Here is a 10,431-nt window from a genome sequence, read left to right on the forward strand (position 1 = left end):
AGTCGATAACCTGGTGTAATCATTAAGAATGTATTAAAACCTTATTACAGTTTAAGTTCCCAATTAGTTGGAATATTTGACTTCGGGTATAAGGGTAATTTGACGAGGACAATCGCACTTTATATTTATGACCGATGGACTATTATGGACAAAAACTAGATGGACGTATCGAATAATCCAGGACAAAGGACAATTAATCCATGGTAATAAATTAAAATCAACACGTCAAACATCATGATTACAGAAGTTTAAATAAGCATAATTCTTTTATTTTATATCTCATTGCACTTTTATTTATTGTCATTTTATTTATCATACTTTAAATTATCGCACTTTTATTTTATCGCATTTTTATTTGTCGTCATTTACTTTACGCTTTAAATTAAGTTATTATTTTGCATTAGGATTTAAAATCGACAAACCGGTATTAAACGGCAAAAACTCCCTTTTATAATAATAATATTAACTATATTTGTATATGTAGCCTAGGCAACTACCTAAAAACTACATAGAGAGATCCACTACATAGAGAGATTACACACCTAAACTCCTCTTTTCGGTAATATGGATCCAAAAAAAATTCACGGATATGGATCTCTCTATGTAATCCAAAAAAATTGAAGATTACACACCTAAACTCTACAACCGCTCCGGTCACACTGCACCACCCTTATTTAACGGGCCTTTAGGCTAAGGATAGATTACCTGATAGACGAATTCGTCGACCACCAATGCTCTAATAGGCTGTCTTTCTCCCAGGGCTTCTTCGCTAACAACCAGTCCAACAACCCGACCGGTAGGACAAGAAGAGCTTCCCTTCCTAGTCCTAGATCCGAGTTACTAGCTTTCTAGACCGACGGTTGTAGGCCTCCCTCAGGTCGGCTTTAGTCGAGCTCCCCAACTCGCTCGACGGTACGACCTCTCCGACTGATAGACTTGATACCGTTCCGTTCCGCTCATGCTCCTTGAGAGGAAAGAAATAGCTCGATTGTTAAGGAGAGGAAGCACTCCCTCTATTACCCTGCAAATCTAATGATAGACATGCAAGCAGTCCCGCTTATGTGAAGGCTTAGCCAAGTTTGAAGCCTCTCGAATGACTCAGCTAGTTTACTAGACCCTCTATCCGACCCCTTATCAAGTAAGGAGAGCTAGGTTGTATGACTTCATGCTGGTATTTGAAGCTATTAACTAATCTCTAGGGCAAGTAGGACTAGTCTTTATGGCCCTATATTGATTTAGGAGTTGTTGCAACACTGGTTGTTGACGGTTGTTAGCGAGGTACGAGCAGGAGAGTGGCTAATGCCCCTCAGCCCTTGAAAGCCATTAACTAACCTTAAGAGCAATTAGGGCTGGTCTCTCTCTTGGGTTAGCCCGCTTCTCTCTTTTAGGAAGAGGGAGACGACTCTGCTAATTCTTTCTCAGTATGCTTAGGAAGCAAGGTTTTTAGGGCCTGGAAGGAGGGGAAGCTCTTCTTGGACTAGGAGGGGAAGGGATGGTTGTATGGCATCTATGAAAGCATTGACTACATTTCTCCTTCGACATTGCGAAGGCAAGACGCTCTATTGGCTTAGGATTAGTTGGTACAAAATACAGTTCTAAATGGATAGGAGAAATTTGATTGACTGATGGTACAATGTACTTTTGTACAAAGTCACTTCTCAATTCGTATTTGGTATACGAAAGTGCAGAAGGCAAGCCCTTCTATCTGACTTTGGCTTCTCAATTGCATATACCAAAAGACTGTGCCAAAAGAATTGTTACCTTTCTTTTTGATATTGAATTGACCTAGACATCGAGATTTCATATACCAAAAGAATTGTACATCGCTAGGAAAACTGGTCGTTATTCCCCTTTCGGTCTAGTTAATAGCTCTAGGTAACTACCTAACGAATTAAGAAGAAGCCCCAAGAAAGAGTCTATTCTCGTAATCCGTGAATTGAAGATTAGTAATAATAAATACCTTTCATCCTAGTTTGCTTTACTCTGAAAAGAGGAGCTTTCACGGATCCTTGTAGGAATGCAGGGCGCGCATTAGCGCTTTACTAATAAGATAGATAGAAGGGGCTTTTCTTATTTAGTAAAGTCTCGCTTTTTGATAGGAGTAGGTGCGGCAGGGCACTCTTCATTCGAAACTAATGAATGTCAGGTCGGGGCTTTCTGCCTTGTTTTCAAAAAGGAGGTTGGGTAAAGCAAACTCCCTTCTTGGACGAGCACGGGCTTAGTCAAGTAGGATCGGGTTGCGCTGCTGGATGCTCCAATCGAAAAGAAATAAGTGGGGCCATTCCGGTACGACTGAATATGCGTTAGAAAGGTCAATCCCTCCCCTACGACACAAAAAAGAGCGGGCCAAACTTCTAACAGCCCGTCCGCTTCCATAGAACAATATCGTGGCAACGTAGACCTAAGTGAAGTGGTCATATTAGATCCTTGGGAACCATCATAAGTACGACCGACATCTATTTATTTAAACGAGAATGCCGCGTCGTCCAGCGGGGCCTAGAAGAAGATGACTCGTGCAGACAGCTGACTCCTTTTCAATAGAAAAGAATAGCCAAACCAACCCAGCTGGCTGGTCAATCTCAGAAAGAAGATAGGCCGGCAAACCGGAGATGTACGACCACGGTCCCGACCTTACCAGCACCGGGTGTGTACTAATCAATGAACCCCCGAAACCTACTTTCTTTTCTGACAAAGTCAACCAAGCCTAACCGGTCACGACATGTTGTTGATATTGATTGAGTTGGAGGGACTTTCGATTACTGAATCCATCCATAAACCTAGACCCCGATAACCTTCGTAACCAAAGCGTCATGACAACATCCAAAGGTCACCCTTGGATTCTTAGGGGGCAAGGAAGAGGCTGTTATGTTAGTTGTAGCGCGCCTTCCCTCTTTATAACACTTCGGAAAGATTTTTCAGTCTTTTCTTATGATGACCTGGTCGAGAGAGTAAGATACATAGGTGTAAAAGATTGATCCCTTTGGATCTTGGTCCATGATGGCCTTTTGATTAATAGAACTGGAAGAGGAGGAAAATAAATAGCTTATGATGACCATCTATTTGAGTCGATCATTTCGTAGATCTAATTCAAGTTTTTTTTTTTTTTTTTGCAGTGGAAAGGCCTTAAAATCCGAAGTTTTACGCTTAAGGGAAGAAATGTTCTTGGTGGATGTAGGACTTGGGACCGCCAGAATGAGTATGCAGGATGAGCCTAAAGGAGTTCCAATCAACCGAGCCACCAGGTTTAATGATTTGGTGGGATCCACAGATGTAATGGCTGGTGAACCGCTTCTTCTTCTTCCACGAAGATTCACACAAAACTGCGCTTGGATGTAACTGAACAAGATTTGGCGAACGAATAGAAAGGTCAAAGGCTTTTTTATTGATAAAGTAAAAGGAGGTTATTTTGTAGCCATCGCGGGTTTCATTACTTTTATTCCATTCTGTCCTCTCATAAGAGGAAGTATATCGAATGATCAATTCACCATTGAGAGCATTAAGCCCAAAAGGACGAATATTATGGTGTTATAACAGCAGCAGTCAAATGGGGGCGTGAATACGAGATGCCAGCGGAAAAGAAAAGGATAGAAGCTGGAGACTGGCCTATATTCCTACTAATGTGATCCCCATTACTTCAAATATATTCTACACTACGATATATTGCTCTGATTTACAATTCTCTTTTTTGAAGCAGGTAGTTCACAGTGCTCATTCTATCGATACAGGGAAAAAAAGAATAATGTTTACACTCAATTTTCATTACGAAGGTGTATCACGTTAGGATCCGTTGCTCAAACCGAATCACGCCAACGTTATGGAAGTTCCTGGATCGTGTAAAATAAGAGTAGTACCAAAGGCAGCACCTTCTGATTTCATAATCAAAAATGGAAAATTGGCTATGGAGATTCCGTGCGGTCAGAAATTAATACAGACACAAAGGGCTTCGATAGGAAAGTCGTTGAAATGTCCCGTTCATATTGATTATAAACGTTCCATATTAATTGATTTCGTCGCGAGGTTTTGACCTCTATATGAGACGTTTTTCAAAGACTGCATTCATTTTTAAAACAACCATAACCTTTATTTTATCTATAAAGGTTTAAAAAGTATTACGTAGATTATCAAATAATGATAATCTAAAATATTCCGTTTACACACGACCATTACATAATGGTTTACAATAAGAATATATTACATCAGAAATAAGTTTCTGTTTTTACATAATATCATACAAGCATGGACTCCAAATCTTGTCCTTATTTTAGTATGCAACAGCGGAAGCTCTTAATAATCACCTGAGAATAAACATGCTTAAAACGTCAACAAAAATGTTGGTGAGTTATAGGTTTAACCTATATATTATCAAATCATAAGAATAGACCACAAGATTTCATATTTAAATATACATCCCATACCTAGAGATAAAAATCATTCATATGGTGAACACCTGGTAACCGACATTAACAAGATGCATATAAGAATATCCCTTATCATTCCGGGAAATCCTTCGGACATGATAAAAATGAATTCGAAGTAATAAAGCATCCGGTACTGAGGATGGGGTTCGTTAGGCTCATTAGATCTATCTTTAGGATTCGCGTCAGTTAGTAGATCGGTTTACTAATTCTTAGGTTACCAAGCAAAAGGGGCATATTCGGCTTCGATCATTTACCCATATAATGTAGTTTCATTTACTTGTGTCTATTTCGTAAAGCATTTATAAAACTGCATGTATTCTCATCCCAAAATATTAGATTTTAAAAGTGGGACTATAACTCACTTTCACAAATTTTTACTTCGTCGGGAAATAAGACATGGCCACTGGTCGATTCACGAACCTATAACAAATATGTACATATATATCAAAGTATGTTCAAAATATATTTACAACATTTTTAATACGTTTTACTGTTTTAAGTTTATTAAGTCAGCTGTCCTCGTTAGTAACCTACCACTAGTTGTCCATAGTTAGATGTACAGAAATAAATCGATATATATTATCTTGAATCAATCCACGATCCAGTGTATACATGTCTCAGGCTAGATCACAACTCAAAGTATATATATTTTTGGAATCAACCTCAACCCTGTATAGCTAACTCCAACATTACTGCATATAGAGTGTATATGGTTGTTCCAAATAATATATATACATGGGTCGATATGATATGTCAAAACATTTGCATACGTGTCTATGGTATCCCAAGATTACATAATATATTAGAATATATGTATAATACAATATAAGTTAGCTAGGATATGATTTGTATAGAATTGTTACAATATTTCCCGTAGCTACAACAATAAAAAAAATATCCAATCTTGTTTTACCCATAACTTCTTCGTTTTAAATCCGTTTTGAGTGAATCAAATTGCTATGGTTTCATATTGAACTCTATTTTATGAATTTAAATAGAAAAAGTATAGGTTTATAGTCAGAAAAATAAGTTACAAGTCATTTTTTTAAAGGTAGTCATTTCAGTCGAAAAAACGACGTCTAGATGACCATTTTAGAAAACATACTTGCACTTTGAGTTTAACCATGATTTTTGGATATAGTTTCATGTTCATAAGAAAAATAATTTTTCCAGAAGAACAACTTTTAAATCAAAGTTTAACATAGTTTTTAATTAACTAACCCAAAACAGCCCGCGGTATTACTACGACGGCGTATATCCGATTTTACGGTGTTTTTCGTGTTTTCAGGTTTTAAATCATTAAGTTAGCATATCATATAGATATAGAAAATGTTTTTAGTTGATTTTAAAAGTCAAGTTAGAAGGATTAACTTTTGTTTGCGAACAAGTTTAGAATTAACTAAACTATGTTCTAGTGATTTCAAGTTTAAACCTTCGAATAAGGTAGTTTTATATATATGAATCGAATGATGTTATGAACATCATTACTACCTCAGGTTTTGTGGATAAACCTACTGGAAATGAGAAAAATAGATCTAGCTTCAAAGGATCCTTGGATGGCTTGAAAGTTCTTGAAGCAGAATCATGACACGAAAACAAGTTCAAGTAAGATTTCCACTCGAAATAAGATTGTTATAGTTATAGAAATTAAATCAAAGTTTGAAAATGAGTATTACCTTGTATTAGAAAGATATCTTACTATAAATAAGAAAGATTTCTTGAGGTTGGATGATCACTTTACAAGATTGGAAGTAAGCTAGCAAACTTGGAAGTATTCTTGATTTTATGAAACTAGAACTTATAGAATTTATGAAGAACACTTAGAACTTGAAGATAGAACTTGAGAGAGATCAAATAGATGAATAAAAATGAAGAATGAAAGTGTTTTTAGGTGTTTTTGGTCATTGGTATATGGATTAGATATAAAGGATGTGTAATTTTGTTTACATGTAAATAAGTCATGAATGATTACTCATATTTTTTGTAATTTTATGAGATATTTCATGCTAGTTGCCAAATGATGGTTTCCACATGTGTTAGGTGACTCAAATGGGCTGCTAAGAGCTGATCATTAGAGTGTATATATCAATAGTACATACATCTGAAAGCTGTGTATTGTACGAGTACGAATACGGGTGCATACGAGTAGAATTGTTGATGAAACTGAACGAGGATGTAATTATAAGGATTTTTGTTAAGTAGAAGTATTTTGATAAGTGTCTTGAAGTCTTTCAAAAGTGTATGAATACATATTAAAACACTACATGTAAATACATTTTAACTGAGTCGTTAAGTCATCGTTAGTCGTTACATGTATATGTTGTTTTGAAACCTTTAGGTTAACGGTCTTGTTAAATGTTATTAACCCATTGTTTATTATATCTAAAGAGATGTTAAATTGTTACATTATCATGATATTATGATATATAATATATCTTAGTATGATATATATACAGTTAAATGTCGTTACAACGATAATCGTTACATATATGTCTCGTTTCGAAATCATTAAGTTAGTAGTCTTATTTTTACATATGTAGTTCATTGTTAATACACTTAATGATATATTTAATTATTATTTAACATAATTAACCAAGTGTATCAATATCTTAATATGATTCATATGTACTTAGTAAGACGTTGTTATAACGATAATCGTTATATATATCGTTTTCGAGTTTCTTAATTTAATAGTCTCATTTTTATGTATATAACTCATTGTTAAAATACCTAATGAGATACTTACTTATCATAAAATCATGTTAACTACATATATAACCATATATATGTCATCTTATAGTTTTTACAAGTTTTAACGTTCGTGAATCACCTGTCAAATTGGGTGGTCAAATGTCTATATGAAAGCTATTTCAATTAATCAACTCATAACAAGTTGATTACTTAACATGTTGGAAACACTTAATCATGTAAATAACAATTTCATTTAATATATATATATATATATATATATATATATATATATAAACATGGAAAAGTTCGGGTCACTACAGTCATTTCGATCCAATTCATTCTTGGGGTCAAATAAAGACAAAAAAGGATATGTTAGTGACCTAGCATGACAAAGCACTCTCAGAGGCCCTGGAATGTCTCATTTTTTGGTAAGAATCTCCGCAGTAATGTCTCTGTTAGATTTTCCGGTCGAAATACGGGAAAAGTCCATTCAATTCTTGATGGAAATGGAGTTTTGCGAATTCTCCCCGGAACTGGAGGATCATTTCGAGATCTTCGAACATATTCGAGGGTTCAATGTCACTATTGTAACTTCGGCCAACACACAAGATGAGGCTTTACCACCGTGGAGCGGCTTTTTTCAAAAAGATGAGGGGGAAAGTCAGTAAGATGTCGGAGAAGCAAAATATACGAGATCACAAACGTAGATTGCTCACGGCTAAGTATGAATTGAGACGAAAGCTTTATCAATTTGTAAAGATACCGATCGATCTAGTGATATTTGGGACAAACATCGTTATAATTTGTCCAAGTTGCCAAGAAATAGTTCCTTTGCACGAGTAAGAAACCGATGTATTTCCACGGGTCGCCCTCGTTCCGTATATAAGTTCTTTCGAATTTCTCATCTCGTTTTTCGTGGATTAGCATCTCGGGGTCCTTTGATGGGCATAAAGAAGTCGTCTTGGTAGCATCAAACCAATAGAACAAGGGTTAGCTCTGCAGTTGGTCTACAAGCAAGATAAGTAGGTCTATGCGACCGAACCCGGATGTACCCTTTAGCCGAGAGGGGAACCGGGTAAACAAAGTCGCGATCAGAATGAATGGTAGTTCGCTGGGCCTGTCTTTTGCTCCCAGAGGTGCTGGTTCGAATCCAATTTGTGACAACCACAAAGCTTTTGATCATAGAATATCTCAGGACCCCCGCTGGTAAATACGGGGCTCTGGCAGCTGCACTTTTTTTAATGATGCATCGATTGCTTCCTCTGCTTTCAGTAAAAATCCCAAATATTCTCGAGGCACTCTTTCTCTTACTCTTATAGCGCTCTTTCCTTCGAGCTAGCCGGAAGAGATCCATTTATTTTATCTGTAAGAGAAAAGGCGCTTATTCCATGAAATAGGAGCTCAGTGGAATCATGAACAAACAAGAACATCCACTTCCTTATCTACGCTATTGACTTTCCTCCCCTCGTGGGAAGTAGCAAGAGCCTTTATCTAATCTACTATTGAACCATCTCACCTGAAAGTCAGTCGCTACCTTAAGGCATGCCTTGACTCTACTCGATGGGGCTTACTTTCCTAAAGAGAAGACGAAGAGGATGACACTGGGGATCGTTCTTACTTAAAGAAATTCCCATGAGCTGCCTTGAGCTGGTAACTCCAAAATCGACGATTCTTGGCCACTGACTTACTGCTTTCACTCAAATGCCACTGATGTTTCATGACCCATCCTAATCCATCCAAACAAAGTCCATATAGATTATAAACGAATCACAACAGTTGATTACATCGCGAGGTACTTGACCTCTATATGATACATTTTACAAACATTGCATTCGTTTTTAAAAGACAAATTTTCTTTTCATTGAAAGTTGACATTATGCATACCATTTTATAATACATCCAATTATATTTGACTTAATAATAATCTTGATGAACTCAACGACTCGAATGCAATATCTTTTGAAATATGTCATGAATGACTCCAAGTAATATCTTTAAAATGATCAAATGCACAGCGGAAGATTTCTTTCGTACCTGAGAATAAACATGCTTTCAAGTGTCAACCAAAAAGGTTGGTGAGTTCATTAGTTTAACATAAGTAATCATTTCATAATTTTAATAGACCACAAGATTTCATATTTCCATTTCTCATAAACATACGTCCCATGCATAGAGATAAAAATATCATTCATATGGATTGAACACCTGGTAACCGACATTCACAATATGCATATAAGAATATCCCCATCATTTCGGGATCCTCCTTCGGACATGATATAAATTTCAAAGTACTAAAGCATCCGGTACTTTGGATGGGGCTTGTTGGGCCAAATAGATCTATCTTTAGGATTCGCTTCAATTAGGGTGTCTATTCCCTAATTCTTAGATTACCAGACTAAAAAGGGCATATTCGGTTTAATAATTCAACCATAGAATATAGTTTCGATTACTTGTCTCTATTTCGTAAAACAGTTATAAAAGCAGTGCATATATTCTCAGTCCCAAAAATATATATTGCAAAAACATTTAAAAAGGGAGCAAATGAAACTCACCTAATGAATTTTGTAGTAAAAATACATATGACTATATTGAACAATGCAGGGTTGACCTCGGATTCACGAACCTATAGCATTTATATATATTAAAACATATAATAATAATCAAATAAGTTTATATATTAATATTAGTAATATACTTGTTATTTTAGTATGTTATATGTATTAATTATAGTCTTACGTAACTAATTGTTATTTGGTACAATAATATTAATAATAATAAATAAAAAGTTGTGTTATCTTATAATAATAATAATAATAATAATAATAATAATAATAATAATAATAATAATAATAGTAATAATAATAATGTTAAAAATAATAATAATGATAATAGAAATATTGCTAATAAAAATGGTAATGATAATAGAATTAATGATATTTATAATAATAATGGTAGTTTTTAAATAAAGTGATAAGTTTAATAATAACGATAATGGAAATAATAATTTTTATAAATATACTTAATAATAATGATAATAGTAATAATATAAATAGGGTAATGATAATAATAATTTTATTTTTAATTTTTAGTCAATATAATAAAAACAATAATAATTATAATACTAATAACAATGATAATAATATTAATAATAATAATAATAATAATAATAATAATAATAATAATAATAATAATAATAATAATAATAATAATAATAATAATAATACTAATGATAGAAATAAATAAATAAATAACTACCTTAGTGAAATAGGCTTTCTAAAAAAAAATGTCCCAATTCAGACTCGAACCCAAGACCTCTTGTTCA

General features: G+C 34.7%; 1 pseudogene; it reads left to right on the forward strand.

Moving 5' to 3' along the window:
- The first annotated feature begins 3,045 nt into the window (after positions 1 to 3,045).
- Positions 3,046 to 3,531, forward strand: LOC139854327 (small ribosomal subunit protein bS1m-like; annotated as a pseudogene).
- Positions 3,532 to 10,431: the final 6,900 nt, after the last annotated feature.

The sequence above is a fragment of the Rutidosis leptorrhynchoides genome, chromosome 6 (genome assembly GCF_046630445.1).
Source record: "Rutidosis leptorrhynchoides isolate AG116_Rl617_1_P2 chromosome 6, CSIRO_AGI_Rlap_v1, whole genome shotgun sequence".
Taxonomy (NCBI): Eukaryota; Viridiplantae; Streptophyta; class Magnoliopsida; order Asterales; family Asteraceae; genus Rutidosis; species Rutidosis leptorrhynchoides.